The following is a 16984-nucleotide window of genomic DNA, read 5'->3' on the forward strand; positions in this document are numbered from 1 at the left end:
GGCAGAGAAAGCCAATAAGCATCACTCCTCTTTGGCCGCTGATTCAGTTCCTTGCCTCAAAGTTCCTGCCTTGACTTCCCTGGATGATGGACTCCAAGCTGTGGGATGAACTAGACCCCTTCCTCCCCAGGTTGCTTTAGTCATGGTGTTTCATCACAGCAGTAAAAACCCTAACTAAGACAGGAGTGCTATGCAGGGTCAGAAGGGGTGGATGTGAACTTATCTGCACGCAACTGCTGAGTAAGCTCTCTAAAGTAAGCGTGTTGTTTTCCACACACAAACTGTGTTATCTGGTCTGATACTGGAAATAGGACCTTCATACATTCTCTGGTGTATAAGAAATGCAGGTCTCATCAAACTACAGACAAAAACTTCCCTATGGACTTCCTGGAAGACTGTAAAAATAGACATGGGATGACAGGGGCCACGAGGCAGAAAAATGCCATGTAGAACAGTTGTATCGGTGATGATGGGACAGAATTGTCTTACCCCAAATCTCCCAGCTACTCGGGCTGATCTTACTGCTTTGGCCCTTCCTCGGATTATTTTCAACTTCCTTTCAGCTCACACTTGTTAACTCATCTTCCTCATGGCCCCAATCATCCTTCAGTTCTTACTATTATACATCACAGTTAGAGTATTTATTATGCATGCACATGTGCACACGAACATCCTTCTGGGAGTTCACCATAGCACAAAGTGCGAACTCTCCAACAAAGGGCTAACCATTCTATTTGTCCTCCTTTTCTCCATCTGCTGGAGATATGCACAATGGCGTCTCATAGCATTTAACCCAGTTAGGTGCTGCACTCTCTGCCTGGAGCAGCCAACTTCATGTCCATCAGTACGTCCCTTGACCTCACCTCCCTTGTCTCAGCACCATCCTACAGGCAATGATGAACTTTCTATGTAACTCCTAGGAGGAGCTAGCCCATGTCTCCATCACTCTCCTCTTCCTCTAACCCATGTCTCCATCACTCTCCTCTTCCTCTAGCCTGTGTTTGTATCTAAGTCCCAAACTCTTGTCTTGGCCAGGGATTTAGAGTCATGCTCTGAGAAAATGGTTTAGTGATTTCTAGCTAACCCCAACCAGGCAAGGTAAGGTTTTGACAGCTTTCCTGAACCACAGTTAGCGAGTTGCCCTGGGCTTGATGAGAAGCAGGAAGTTGTTTGAAAAGCAAGGATAGAAAGACAGCATGCCATTTTAGCTGAGGAGAACACATCTTCAAAGACATCAGCAAACACAAAGGAGATGACCTAAGACATGGAAGAGTAGCTGTGAGTGTGGTTTTATTTCTGAGAAGCTCTGTTGTTTAGAACATCAGCTCAGGCTCTCACATCTAATTCTGAACAATGAAAAGATGTTTTTTCCTCTCTAAATTGATTGGGGGGCTGCTGTCTCAAGGGCATCTGCCTGGGGATCTAGGAGTCTCATAGAATACTCTGGCTGCTGGAGATTGATGGCTTCTTGTTTGCGCTTGAAGCTCTTGGAGATGCTGGGCCCTGCAAGGAGGTTAGGTAAGAGAAGAGGCAAGCAGACTGATGAGTATATCCTGCAGCTGCCTTCAAATGTCATGCAGACAGATGAGCATCTGTCTCTAAGACCTGCCTAGTGGACCACAAAGAGGCTGCTGGACAAGAATGCAATAAAGACCAGCAATGGGGAGAATGCATCTGCTATGTCCATGAAAGTGATGGAAAAGATCCCTGTCTTCAGCTTCAACAGGAGGAACAAGTTTCCTGATGAACTTGAGCTATGAGGTCACTCCTATGAGACGTCTGGTCTTTGGATGGCCACAAAACATTGTGATTGTGCCTGGACCTCTTCCTGTCATGGGTGATAGATAGATGAGTGTCTCTATTTTCCCTAGCTGAATTGGAATTCCTGAGAATGGATTCCCCTAAATGTCTGAAGCGATTCTCAGCCCCAGAAGACCCCCATAAAGCATGTGGGAAGAACAAGTCTGAGTTCCTACAAGGGCATCATGTGGGCTGTGGTGTGGGCATCTGCATAGGGCAGGGAAGTATGCTGAGATGACTCAGCTCAGACTACGGAGCAACTTGCAGAAGGGTAGGGTGAGCTCATCTGGGAACTGGGTTTCTCTACCTGATGACAGGGTGACCACCTGCTCCAGAGTTGTAGGGGAGGACTTGTTAAAGAACAAAAGCCTGTCCGAGTTCTTAGAACATATTCTGCAAGTGGCCAATGAAGCAAGGGAAAAAATGACAATGTTGAAGGATAGAAGAACCCTTTTAGCACACTCTAGTTAGGGGTCAGCAACCTCTTCCCATAAGGGTAGACCAAAGAGAAAATAAATACCTTTTGTGGGGCGAGAAGCAAAATTAAGATGATCACATTGTCTGGCATATTATAACAACCCCCCTAAACAGAATGCATCCACTATTTGTAGACCCTACCAAGATGGGCTGTGTTCTGGATTTAGTTTCTGGACTATAACTGCCCAATAAGGACATCTGAGTTTGAGCAAAAGTTCTTTGATACTAATGAGAGAATGAGCCAGTGACCCTCACCACTCCACCCAGCCAATCCTGTTCAATGGGAACTGTGGCTGAAGGAGTCAAAGCACTGTGCCCAAGAACTCTCAGCATGCACCTGGCAGCAATGAGATCAGAATTTGGACTGCTTACCCCTCAGGCAGGTAAGACCTTGCCTGTCCATTAGGAATGCTGATGTATGCACCAGGCTTTACAGACTACCTTCTTGTTGGGAAAGGGCTGGGTCTGGTAAAGAAAACAGCTCAAGAAACACAATGTCCTCACAGAATGATCCCAGGCAACACATGTGTTGTGTGAGGATCTAGCTGGCCAACAGGACCAGGCATGAATGGCCAGCACTATGCGATATCGAGTCTCATTCCGGACAATTCTCCTTCTTCACATGTACAGCCACCAAACAGCTGGGTCCACAGGAGTCTCTGCTAAGTATGGGAGCTAGGAAGTGTCTCAGATCTGCCTCTGGTCTCTGGGCTTAGGGAGCATGGTGGATGTGTCACAGGTTTCATTCTGCATGATGTGTGGAAGTGACAGAAAGAGGCTCTGGGACCCTCTGCCCAGGCTCCTAGCCCATCTTGCCAGTGATCACAGACCTGAGAGAAACTTGTATATGTGCTCCAGTCCCTGGATATGAGGTTCCACTGGGCAGTAAAGCCCAGGTTAGAGAAGAAAGGAGACGTGAGTCATGGGGACAGAGGAGTGATGGGAAGTAGAGGTCAAGAGTGGTGGGGACTCAGACAAGATTCAACACCTTAGGGTCTAGAGGACTTAAGACCGGCTTAGTTATGAGTATAGAGGGCTGGCCGGAGGACGGAGGAAGGCAAGTGTCAGGGTGATCAGAGCACAAGAGAGGAAAAGGGGAGACACTCTGGGGGCACATGAACATCACTGGTGTGTGGTGGAGATTCACAGAGTAACAAGCTTGTGAAGAATGCCCAGAAGACAACCAAAAGCTACAAAACCATGGGAGGCAGGAGAGCAGATGTGACCTCATCTCATTATTTTAAAAATTAAGTTAGGGGTTTCAAACTGGATGCTGTTTTCAAACAGTGGCAGCCTCTTCAATTTTTTTTAATTAAATGGTAATTCAGAAAATCAGAAACAATTAAACATCAACAGCTGCAATCTAAAATATGGGTTAAAAAAATCTTTTGTTAAGTTCCTCTGCTCTGGTACATGGGACCTTGTGTCCCCATGTGACAAAACTGAGTAGCAGCAGGGCAAAGCTGTTCCCTAGAAACGGGGTGTGTGGTCTTGACTGCTCGGCTCAGCTGCTCCTAGGTCCTGTGGCCTTATGGAAACTACAGAGAGCCAAGGTGCCGGGTTTATGCAAGGTTGGTTATATATTATGATATAAACATAAAACCTCTGTCTGAGGCCACAGGTGGCAGGTAGAGCCCACTAAAGGGAGGCTCCTGTGTCTCCTGGGAGTTCCTTCCGAGACAGTGTGAGAACTCCACTGTTCCCAGCCTCACTCCATCACAGCCTAGGGCTGCAGAGAGTAAGTACTGGTGCTGTCTGTTCATGGATAGAAGTCAAAGCCTTCTCTCATCCTTCCGTCCCTTCGCTCACGGTCGTTACTCATCACCCACTGCGAACCAGACACCATTGTTTACTGACTAACATGGCATGCACAATCCCTATCCTCATGCTGCAGCCCACTGTATCTCACGTGTGGTTTCCGTGGGGCCCCAGCTGCTCTGGCTGAGACTGCGGATGCTCTCCCAGTTGTCACACTCCTTCCATTGGTCCTCAGCTTAGATGACACGTCCACAGTGTCCTGCCCCGTGAGGTCTTCCCATTTCTCCTGCTGTGACTTCCAACTTTGGGGAACTGCTAGGATCGTTCATCAGAGCCTCTGCTACCATTTATGTAATCATTCCCTTTGAATTTGCTCACTTGGTTTTGCTTATGTGTGTTTGTGAAGTAAGATCTATTCTCTTCAATGTACAAAAATAATCACTTGCGATGTGTGAAAATGCTATAGAGCGACTGTATGGATTTAAAAATAAGAAGACTCATGCTATACCACATAATACTGACAGCCTGCTGAGTTTCAGGGGTAGGAGGAGTTCCCACTTGGTGCTCAATTCCAGCTTCACTGTGACTCTCCCCACACTGTCTCACCAGCTCGGTAGGTTTGGCTTCCAGAACTTCCTGTGTTCTGGTCTGTTTCCTGAAGGATGTCTGGACTCTTTCACTTTACCACCCATTTGTGGACTGGCTATCATCCCTTGCCTTTGCACACTGCAGTCCGAACTCCATCCTTCAGCTCCCACATGCATATTAAAGCCAACACCAGCTTCAGCATCAACATTGGTCTGAAGCTCCACAGCATCTGCCTCCATCTGCATTCTGCCACCTTCTTGAGGCATGGCCATCTATAGTCCTGACCATTTACTTCAAAGAGACACAGGTTACGCTAAGGCTTTGGGATAGAATGGCATCCAGGACCAGTCAGGGACCAACAAGAGAGAGAACATTCTGATGGAGATGGTGCTGGAGTCTCCAGGCATGGGGCGTAGGTAAGGAAGTCCTCAAAGAACTGCGCACTTGAAGGATAAAGAATGAGACGGAAGTGATGCTTGAGAAAGAGCCTAGAGTTGTTTCTGCTAGAGTGAAGGTGCCTCAAGAAGGCTGAAGAAACTGAAAGGGTTGGGCTGTGGAGATGACTCAATCAACCAAAGCTCGGCTGTGTGAGTACGAGAACCTGACTTTGATCCCTAGAACATGTGTGGAAAAGCCCGGCATGGTGGCAAGTTATTGTGATCCCCGTGCCAGTGAGGTAAAGCCAGGTAGATTGCTGAGGCTCACTGGACAGCCAACCTAGCCAAACTGGGAAGAGCCAAGCCAGTGAAAGGCTCAGTCTCAAAACATTGTCACCACCACAACATACGGCTAGTGTCTTGAGGAATGAAACCCAAGGTTGCTCTCTGGTATCACATCCATATGTACACATGTTCAAACACACACACACACACACACACACACACACACACACACACACACACACACACAGGCACGTAAGTGCACACAGACACAGAGTGAGAAAGTGGCATGAAGCTAGAGGCAGAGGGAGCTTAAATCTTCATTTCAAACTGGGCATCCCACTGGCAAATAGCTTTGTATTTTCTTCAGAGGCTCTCAGATGGGACCAGAGCTCCAGCGGAGAGTTTGTCAGCTTTCCTCTTTTCCTTTTGGCCAGATTCTGGAATTCAGGACATGTCCCCATAGTACTGTCCTTTCTAAGAGCTTGGAATTGAGTCATGGGCTGCTTGGCTGGGAGGTCTGAAGAAGCTGGATGATGGGGAAGCGTGTGTTGGCGGGGTGACTTGGGCATTAGAAGCTGGCTCAGTAGTTTGAGACAGCTCTTCTCAGGAGATAAACAAGGGGCAAAAGACACTTGGGGGAAGAAGATATTGCCAACTGAGGCTTCATAACTCACCCGTACCTATGAGGTTCAAGTGCCATCGAGTCTGAAATTACTTACGACGCTTCTACCCTGGATTTACTTTCTATATAAAACAGCACTTCGCAGAGTAAGTTAGTAAATGCCATCATGACCAATGGTTTGTTTTGAGAGGGAGATGCTGCCAACAAATGGCCATACTAATTTTTAAACCTTCTCTGGGAAAATATAACAATTTAGTATATTTGTGAGCCAGATAAGAACTAGTGACATTTGTATTTAATCTTAAAAACTGATATATGTGTGTCCAAACACTAATAAAAGTTTTCTATACTATAAATGGGGAGAAGCCGAACACTAGATCACAGGCAACATACATACTTAGGATTCTGGTCTTATGGCCAGAGCCTAGAGGCAGGGAAAATGGAAGTGATTTAGAACAGTCTCTGGTAAGATACGTTTGATATTAGTGGGCTTGCTGAAGCGAAACAGTAATACCAGAGAGATACAGAGGTGTGAAAGCCATTACAGTGCGTTCAGATGTTGGGAGGCCTTGATGCTGACATCCTTCAGGGAAGCTGCCTGTGCCCACAGACAGTGGTGCACTGGGCATTATCAACTAGAAAGCTGATGAGTGGGTTCTATGAAACCACAGTTTAGTTTTTGGAAGGAAGGGAAGAACATTAAGACCCCATTTTACCATCTTCCTTTCATGGTAGGGGAGACCTGTGAGGACAATGATTTCCGCCTCACTTTTTTCTGTGTCCCGCTATGACCTACCTTGGGGTGAGCCATGTTATTATAGGAAATGGGACAAATTGATAGGTAAGTGGGCACTGAGTACTTCTTGGGAAAGCCATACCATGGTCCCAACTCAAACCACCTCATCCACTAATTATTACTGATGCTTTGTGCTCTCTAGAGCAGTAAGACACCATCATTTGGATACCACGGACTAGCATAACTAAAGAGGAAATGTGCTGAGGATGAAGAATGTATCTACCAGCACACTGTCTTATAAGCATCATAGAAGGCTTCACTTGGCAGTGCCTTTCTTGGAAAAAACCAAATCCCAAAAACTCAACCAACTCCAAAGACATACTCAACCTAAGTTAAGGTTTTTTTAAAAGAGTATAAATAACTGCATATTAAATTCTCAGTATCCTCTTCCTAGCCTGACCCATTGACTCTGCATCTGGCCACGGCAGGTGTAGAAAGCAACACGACCCAGTAGTGTTGAGCAGAGGGAGGAACAGAATGCTACTGGACATGGGAAATTCCCCACCTGACGAAGGAGGGGTGGGGATGCTCATGAAGAAAGGAGGCTCTGGAGCCTCTTCTGCCACATACTGAGGCACGCTGTTCTCTATGCCCATGCTTTAAGTGTCCCCCATCTTGCAGTGTCCCAGACCTACCTTCTCCCACATTTCTTTCCTACTTGCGTCTGCTATGTGGTGACAGCAAGCAGAGTGGCAGGATTCTTGACTGATTATGAGTGGCATGGGCTTCATCTCTTTCGTGCCAACCTCCTGAAATGCAGCAAGCTTTCTGCCATCCATGTATTAGTATCTGTCCCTCAGCTACTGCCCTGCCCTGTGTTGCTATTCTAGATGGGGAACAACCTCTGAGGCTCTTCTTAATCCCACATTCTTGCACTGGGCTTCCTCCGTGCTGCTCACCCAGGATATTAGTTCTGTTTTTGATCGATGTGGCCAAATACCTGATACAACCTAAGGGAGGGAGGGCCTCTGTAGTTCATAGTTTGAGGGGACCGCCCCTCATGGCTGCAGGAGCAAGAGATAGCTAGTCAGGAAGCAGAAGGAGATGAATGATGGCGCTCAGCTTGTTTACTCTTTCTCATTCAGTTCAGGATCCCAACCCATAGGAGGTGCTGCCCCAGTTCCACCTCAATGAGCACAATCTAGACAGTTCCTCGAAGACATGCCCAGAGGTTTCTTCTTTCACACGATTCTAGATGCCTTCAAGTTCTTAGTATTTGCCATTACACTCAGTCACACGGGAAGGTGGGCTCCCTTTTATGCCCATGACCTCAGGCTTTCCATATTAACAGACAGGCACTCCTGGGCCACCATCCATCCTGAGGAGACTGTTGACTATGTTTCTTGTTGTCTGTCTCTCTCCTTAAGCCCAAAGCTGTTCCCTAGACATCTTCCAGATTCACATCTGCAGTGGCTCACCTCTTCCCCCAGCCCTCCCCTCACACTTCTCTACAGCCTACACATGCCTGCACTTTCACTCAAACAATCACTGAGTTGCTGTCCGAGATGGTTAGGGTCCTGTAGGGTGAGGTCATCTCACTACTTCGTGGCAGCATTGCGATGTGTCCTTAGCCGCCTCCATCTAAACACCACTACCAGCTCTGGTTCCTGTCAGCTGCAGATCTTCACTCTGGCCCCTCTAACGATATAGATTCCTGTTAGATCTCAGCAGATCAACATATGCCCTTCTGACCACATGCGCCGGCTCCCCTCTTCCGTCTAAATAATGGGGTACCTCTCAGAAATCACCACCTTTCCTCTCCACAGCATAACACCTAGCACACATGTCATCTTGCCCCCTCTCTCATCTCTGTGCTCTGTCCTGGAGAGGATAGCAATTGGAACTGTCTGGTGCCATCTAAAGACACCTGTCATCACCCGACAAGCAAGGTCTAGCAAGGCTGCGTACCTGGGATCTGGACCCAGGGTGTTTCCTCATAAATCCCACCCCAGACTATTCAGCACAGTCTGTCTCTCTCTCAGTTACCATTTCATCTAGCCACACAGAACCGCATAGAAGTGCTTGTATTCAATTATTTAGCAGAGTGCCTGGCTCCCAGCACCAGCGGCAGATTTCAGAGTTCCTTCTTTCTTTTCAAACTTTTCCATTTTTCCATGCCCACTAGGGGTGACACATGCAATATTTAGCTCTTTCACTTGGGAATCTCAGGATCTTAGCAAACCCATAGACACACAAACGAACTGTCTAATCAAGCTTTCAGTGTGCCATGGCGGATGCATGGAGAACGGAATGGACAGACAAGACCTAGGAGTTAATTACACTTGGTTTATCAGAGAATGTATCATTTGAAATACTAAATGCCAATCTACATCTTATTTTCCCTTGAGGAAACTTAGCTTCCATAGGAGCCATGTAAAGATTCCCAAGAGGGAAAGATCATGGCCAGAAATAATTAGGAGTGATGTTTGTGGGTACAGTGATGGATAAGGAACATGGGACAATATAATTGGTGGCCATCCTGTGAAGGTATTCACAAGATTCTCACCTCAAGCCAGAGGAGCCATGGGGACACCTGACATGACATGTCTACACCTGTGGTACCTTCATAGTGAACAGCCATCACCATGGCTACTGCAACCCCGTTTCCAATGCTAGAAGAGACCTTCACATTCATCTTGTGAAGTGGTACAGCTGGATGAGCAGGGCTGATCTCTACGGGCCTTTGAACTTCTGATTCTCCTATGCTTCTTTGAGTTTCGTTTTCAGCCTCGTCTTTGCAGAAGTAGGGGAGGAGATCACAGATAATTAAAGCTGAAAATATTCTCATTTCGTGGTGGGGCTAACAAGTGAAACTGCGGGTAATGATGTAATCCAACTTGTCAAAAAGGAAAATGAGACGAGGAGACAGAATGCAGGACAGAGCCTGGGGACCTGGTGCACCATGTCATCTTCTAATTAACTAACTGATCCTTTAAACTGTCAAACTCGGCGAGACACTCTATGGCCTGGTGTCTGATTAATATTCATACTTAGGCATAGGATGCTCTGATTTAGGTCCCACTGGTTGTAGTTAAACATCAGTCTTTAAAAAGAGAGAGAAAGAAAAACCTGCCTGGCAAGCTTAAGAGTCCAGGTTTTACATTCATAGGGAAATGAGGGGAGGCCACCCTGAAGTCCCCAATCCACAGTGAGAACAAATCCCCACAGACGCATATTGATTTGTGAGTCATGATGAGGACTTGTATATTGAAAAAATAATTATTTAGCTTCTTTCTTCTGGCAGCCACCTTGTTAATCACCCTTGGTGCCTTATTGTTAAATAAGTGAACAGCACCTGTAAAATTACATAGCATGTGGTGACATAGTCAAGTTTGTGATTTCAAACAAAATAACTTAGTATGTAACTTAATCAAAGCAGGCTAGAATTGATCATTTAGTTGAATGTCACTAGCGGTAACTTCAACTTTTTGTTCCTGTAACATGAGCTACAAAGGGATACTAGTACAGACTTTTACTGACATGCACAAGATGTTTGAATCCAGGGCATAAGGTGTGCCTATAGCTTCTAAAAGAGTGCCAAAACAGGAACTTCAGGAGGAATTTTCCTTTTCTGACTTTACTCTTTATTTATTAAAGACTTTACAAAGAAGAAAATAAGCCGGGCGGTGGTGGCGCACGCCTTTAGTCCCAGCACTCGGGAGGCAGAGGCAGGCGGATCTTTGTGAGTTCGAGGCCAGCCTGGGCTACCAAGTGAGTTCCAGGAAAGGCGCAAAGCTACACAGAGAAACCCTGTCTCGAAAAACCAAAAAAAAAAAAAAAAATAAATAAAAAATAAAAAATAAAAATAAAACAAAGAAGAAAACAAGTCAATTGAGTGCTATTGCATTCACTTTTAGGAAACATTTCCTAAATTATTTTGAATTAAACAGATAAGATGTAAGGCTCACAGTGTAAATCATTCCACAGTGCTCCAGGACTACCCTGGCCATCCATCAGCCCCATCAACTCTTCCATCCTGTTTCCTACAGAGCTTATTCAGCAGTCTTAGCCTATTGTTCCATTGCTGTCAGACTATCTCAACATATAGTAAAAAATGGGTAACACTGCTAGTGAACAGACAGACTGGAATTGCAAACCACTGACACACCAAATACAAATGGTATGGCCTTGCCAGATTCAGGGTGTTCACTGTAACCCACAGACACTGGACCCTGGTGTATAATAAGAAATATTAACAAGCTCCAGTTCATTTTCTTCCATGGAAGATGGCACATACACATAAGGCAAAAATCTGTGTGTCAAAGAGCTATCCAGTTCTAACACACACACACACACACACACACACACACACACACACACACACACACACACACGCGCGCGCGCGCAGCTATACAATGCAGAGAGGAGGGGGTTCCAGACCGAACAGACACGCATCACCAGGCTGCTTCAACTCCAAGTGCAAATTCCTCCAGGCTTTTCTGGATGTCTGCTAACTAGTACAGGAAGAGGAGGAAAATCATCCAACAACACCATGATGGCTGCTTTGGGGTCACGCCCACCTGCAAAAGCCCAGCTGTGACAGGCTGTTCAGGAAAGATTGGCAAGTGTCTGAATTCATTCGACACTCTTTAGGAGACCACCTTGAGGATCAGAAAGCATCTCCCTGGCCGTCAGTTATCTATGGGATTTCAAGGATTTCTTGCACTTTTATAAAAAAAGTAAAATTAAAAAGCTGACACATTCCAAATTTTACACATGCCCACCTCCACTCAGGGTGGAGCCCTCAGGGGACCTACCGTCGTCACTGCTGGTCCAGACCTGTGAACTCCCTATCATGAGGATTCCACCACCAAGGCAGGGACATCTCACTTCAGAAGGCAGTGTAAGCACCCTGCCTGCCAGATGACACCCTGGGCTGTGTTCCTCCGAGCTGCGAATACCTCTCGAGGTGGGGAGCAGGCTCCTGGGACACCGAAACTGGCTCAGCTCCACAGGCAATAAAATAATTAATGGTGTCTTTCAGGGCAAGCGCAGTAAAAAATAATTGCTCTCCAATTTTTCACTGCTAATGAATGATTGGTACAGTCAATATTTGTGTTGTTGGGAGTGGATGTGTGGATAGATGTGTGAGTGGGATGGAGAGGGAAGTCTTAGGGATGCAAATACTCAAACCAGTCTATCAGTCCCGTGAGTGATTCTGAACTGTAGACCATAAACACCAGAGAACACATGACATGGATGAGAGCGGATTAATCCAACTGAGGCCAAGGCCTGCCACTTAGGACACAGTGCAAAGATACATTGAAGAGGGTCACTAAAGAGAATAAATAAGTGGGATTAAAACACAACACAACACAACAAACCCGCCAAAGCTACGTTGGTTTCAGAGAGCGGCTGAGTGACCAACTACCTGTCCAGCACCGCTGCCCACTTGTGTCAAAACACAGCTTCCTCCCATTTGTTAAAGGAACCGTGGCTTTGCCGACGCCAAGTGACTCCACCCATTGTAATCACTGCATGTTCTATATGAGGTCATCAGCTTTCTCTCTATAGAATCTCACAGACACTGAAACTTCCCAACACACAGAGCTCTATAAACAACAGACGGTAAGATAAACATGCGCGAGCTGCTTGTTGGGAAGTGGCTTTGTTGAGAAGCAGGGATCCTGCACTGTGCTCAATACAGAAAGGACGCTGTGAGGACCAAACTGAATCAGATCTATACCAGGACACATAGGAAGTGATCTGTTGGATTTGGGGCTGCCCTCTAGTGGATTTGGTGCAGCCATGGACATATGTATCTCAGGCCACAGTGATGTTCTTGACCCCCATGGAAGAGGAAAAATGGCTTGCTGCCTACAGAATAAAACAAAATCCCTGGTCTTCAACTATCACCCCAAATTTTGGTTAAATCTTGGTTAGTGGTGGCAAAATGATTCCATGGCTCTTGGTGTATACCAATCTGTGGATGCACAAGTTCCTTACATAAACTATCTAGCAACTGCCTATAATATCCTCAGCTTATCCCCCTGAACACTCTGATTACTTACACACCAAACTGAAATGCTATGCAAATAGTTGTTACAAAGTGCTGTTCATGGAGTAAGAAGCAAAAATCTGTAAATGTTTATACAGATGTGTGTGTGTGTGTGTGTGTGTGTGTGTGTGTGTGTGTGTGTGTGTGTTTTACTGGAGGTCAAATCAAGGGCTTTGCATACTCTAAGTAAGCATTCTACCACTGAGCTAGACCTCTACCCAGGGATACATCTGTGTGTGCAAATTCATGTGTGTGAGTATGGACATGTGCATGCCATGACATGTGTTCATAGGTCAGAGGACAATCTTGGGTACCAATCTTCACCTTCTGCCTTGTCTGAGGCTGGATCTCCTTGGTTTACTGCTGTTTAATCCCTGCTAGCTGACTGGTAAACTTCTGGGGGTTTTCTTGTTTCCACTTCCCATCTTGGTGTAAGAACATTGGAATTAGAGATGTATGTGCAACTGTCCTGCATTTACTCTGGTTCAAGGATTGGAACTTAGGTTCCGGGTTTCTCTGTGTAGCTTTGTGTCTTTCCTGGAACTCACTTTGTAGACCAGGCTGGCCTCGAACTCACAAAAATCCACCTGCCTCTGCCTCCTGAGTGCTGGGATTAAAGGCATGCGCCATCAGCACCTGAAAGAACTTAGGTTCTTATGCTTGTGTGGCAAATACTCTATCTACTGAGATGTTCTCTCAGCTCTGGATTTAGGGTTTTTTTTTTTATTGTTGTTGTTTTTGTACTATCTGTGATTGGCTAACTGCATGAATAGCTACAGAAAGTCCATACACTGAGGCAGAATAAGAGCTATCCAACTGAAAACAAAGAAAGACACCATCAATATGCTAGGTTAGTAATGCTATCTACAGCCAAGGTGGGGTGAGGACAGGGTTTTGAACTTGAGAAAAACTGACTGCCACCAATGTGAAGATCATCTTGATGTTTCCTCCTCGGAACTGCATATTTGCTACTATACAGAGTTCTCTAAAACTAGTGTGGCAGTGTATATTTTAACCGTGCAAATATATCTATTTCAATTTGCTTTTCCTGTAACTCCACTAAAGGTAAGAGATTATGATGGAAACTCTATGCTCACCAAATAACACTATGTATGGCCAAGTTGCATCTGTGGGAACAGGCTTCTAGAATCATTCAACTGGTGCTCTTAGTCATAAACTGATTTAATACTTAAATTTCCAACACATATACCTCCCTTTCTCTCTCTACAGGGCACTCCATTTTACTTGTTTCCAAATTTTAAGCAACCCTGGTGTGGTCCCCAAACAATACTCATCCATCACTAAGTGGATATGGATGAGTAATTTGTATTTTATAAGATATTCACGAGGGAAGGGCTTGCGCCAAGCTTTCAAAGGAAATTCTTTAACTGGCCACAGCTCTGTTGTTTTAAAAGTCATCTGCAGTTGTCCTTAAGTTGTTCTTCTGCATAATTTATTGGGCAGCTGTCAAATATGTGTGTCCCCCTGTCTCATAACTGACATTTGTACGGTGATAAATGACATAGGAAATGGGCTATGAACAAACTGACACTGGGCCATTGAATAAATGAAAGAAGAGGAGGACAAGGATGAGAGATGATGGCAGGGAGAAAGCAAGAGCTTTCTTTCTTTCTTTCTTTCTTTCTTTTTTCCCAGCAGGCATACTCACCAGTGAGCCACTGTGTATAGAAATGGACTTACTTCACAGAATGGCTTGCTTTGCCATATGGCACTATGGTCTTTCTTTCTAAACAACAATGATTGCATCCTGCTTTAAAGATGTATGACATTTACATATAATTTTTATACAACCCAAGATTTTATAACGCCAAGCATATTGATATTGTAATGCAAAACACAGCTTGAAGACCCCTCTTAGATTTCCCTGAAGAGAATGCCTCATTCCTGTAAGTGGGGCCAAATAATGCAATTCTGAGGATCCCTATGCAGACAATTGATCTCCATGTAAAGGCGTGCAGCATCGTTTCTAAACTAACATGCTCATTCTGTTTGATCTCATTCCATTTCCTGCATTGTACTCAGTGCCTCTTATCCCTGTCCAACATCAACAGGTCATTCAGAGAGGGGTCAGTGTCAGCCAATATAAATAACCATTATAAAACCTCTAGCATGCTTTAAATCAACAAGCAAAGTGGCCTATGCTGTTTAAAGTAGAAATTCCAAATATTTTCATGGCAGAGGGTAGGCAAGGCCTATGAAAAGCACCATAAAAAAAAATTAAAAATCAAAGTTGAATAACCCAGTCAGGGTGAACCATTCCAGCACATAATTCCCTATTTTAAAACCAGCTTGCAAACAAATGTTCATGTAGCCCTTCCTTCCCCTTCTGGAGAAGATAGCCAGCTTCGGTTTGAGGACCACAGGCGCCCATGTTTCACAAGAGTTTCACACACATGGCTGACATTACCACCATGTTCATAAACCCAGGGAGGCTCAGCCAAGACGAAAACAGAGAACTGGAAGAAACTCAGAGTATGAGGAGGAAGTGACAGGTCTCCTCCTGCCTCTTTCTTTCCCTCTCCAAAGCCTGTGGAAAGAGGGAGACAGTGTACTGACAAGCATCTCCAAAGAATGGTCCGTTGGAGGAAATCATAGGAACAGCCCAAGACTTACTGATATCTATCGTGAGAAGAATACATGAAGCCCACCCTGATTCCACATTTCCCTCTTTCTCTTTTTTTCCCCTGTCTTACCTTGGTTGTTACTAAATTCAATCTGAGTGAGCTGAGAAGACTGTGAGCCAGATAGAGCAGTTTCTACAAATGCTAAGGGTGACATAACCTTGCAGGACAAGAATAATAGTGACCATAACCCAGACGAAGCACTACCTTTACCATTATAGAAAGATGGCCGAACAACCCGCCTGCTACCCAAAAGGAGTTGGCTGGGTGTGGTGGCACACATCTTCAATGCCAGAACTTGGGAGGGAGAGGCAAGTGGATCTCTATGAGTTCAAGGCCAGCTTTGTCTGCAGAGCAAGTTCCAGGACAGTCAGGGCTATATACTGAGAGTCTGTCAGGAACAAAAAGGAGGCTCTAGAACAAGCCTGGAAAGCAACCAGTTATCTTACAGATAAACAAAGACGATTGTTTTAATAATCATAAGTAAATGAATCCATAACATCCAGGTATGTCTAGCCTGAGTCCTGGATTGTTTAAAGCCAAGCTTAGCAATGAATGTAACCCAATGTAAGTTGGAAACTGACTTAAAACTCTCTCTCTCTCTCTCTCTCTCTCTCTCTCTCTCTCTCTCTCTCTCTCTCTCTGTGTGTGTGTTTGTGTGTTTATGTGTACTGATTTTATGACTTATTGCACAATTCTCAAGCATGAACTCTATAGGGAACAATTTCACGTTGCAATGTCAAAGGGTTAGACATGCTTGAAAGAGGATATTTATTCAAATTTAATTTCTGAATATTGGGATCCTAGCCAAGTTTAAGTCTCTTTAAATGTTCTTACCTGTCACTATTTTGGTCTGACTGACTTATTCTTAGGACATGTGTCTTGATCATCTACCCTCTTCCTTCACTGCTTTCTCCTGCCATCTTCTCCAGCTTTGCCCACCCTCCTTTGAGCTATTTGCTCAGAAATGCACAAATATTTTCTGGTGAACTGAACATATATCTTTGGGAGCCTTGTCCAAGCTTGCATGGTAAGTTTAGTTTTTATTAGATTATTAGGGAAAGAGTTGCTTTTCACATGGTAAAAAAAAAAAAAAAAAATCACAAGTATTGGCCCATGACAGCTTTCCCATCCTGGTGATCTGTGCTGATTTTCTCCAAGCATGGTCCTCTGAGTTAACTTCCCTTACTCTTTTCAATGACTCCACAGGATAGGAATACTCTGGTCTGTGCTATTATTCCCATGTGTAGACAGAAAGATGAGGAAATGACTCACGATCACGTAGAGCTAGAACTAGAAGTAACTTCAGCTAACCCAACTGTGATTCTTAATGCTTACATGAGAGGCTGGCCTTTAAGAAACGGCCACTCCATAACGCCCACGATTGCGGAGGGCTACATCAGATGCAGGAAGTCACAGGGCTAACCCACCTGCCACCTACAGAAATCTATTTTTGCCTGTTGAAGCTCTCAGGATCCAGGTATATAGATTTCTATTTTCTTCACTTATACAGTATATATTTTGCTTTAAATATGAGCCCCCCCCCATGTACAATGTTATGCCACGGTAGTAGATTTATCAGTTTAAACAATGATAGACCGTCTTTCTCTAGCATCAAGCAAATAAAACAAAACAAACAGT

The 16984-nt window shown here is 44.9% G+C and overlaps 1 protein-coding gene across 2 annotated transcripts in view; it reads right to left on the reverse strand.

Moving 5' to 3' along the window:
* Positions 1-16984, reverse strand: part of Pdzrn3 (PDZ domain containing ring finger 3) — a 230632-nt gene that overhangs the window by 55168 nt on the left and 158480 nt on the right. The window contains exon 1 of one of the 2 annotated variants that reach the window (XM_037203948.1): positions 11461-12775. The exons of the other annotated variant lie outside the window; for it this stretch is intronic. The gene's annotated coding sequence lies outside the window, so the exon portion shown is untranslated. Of the gene's footprint in view, positions 1-11460; positions 12776-16984 lie in introns of those variants that run through there. 2 annotated transcript variants of the gene reach the window in all.

The sequence above is a fragment of the Peromyscus leucopus genome, chromosome 3 (assembly GCF_004664715.2).
Source record: "Peromyscus leucopus breed LL Stock chromosome 3, UCI_PerLeu_2.1, whole genome shotgun sequence".
NCBI classification, from domain to species: domain Eukaryota; kingdom Metazoa; phylum Chordata; class Mammalia; order Rodentia; family Cricetidae; genus Peromyscus; species Peromyscus leucopus.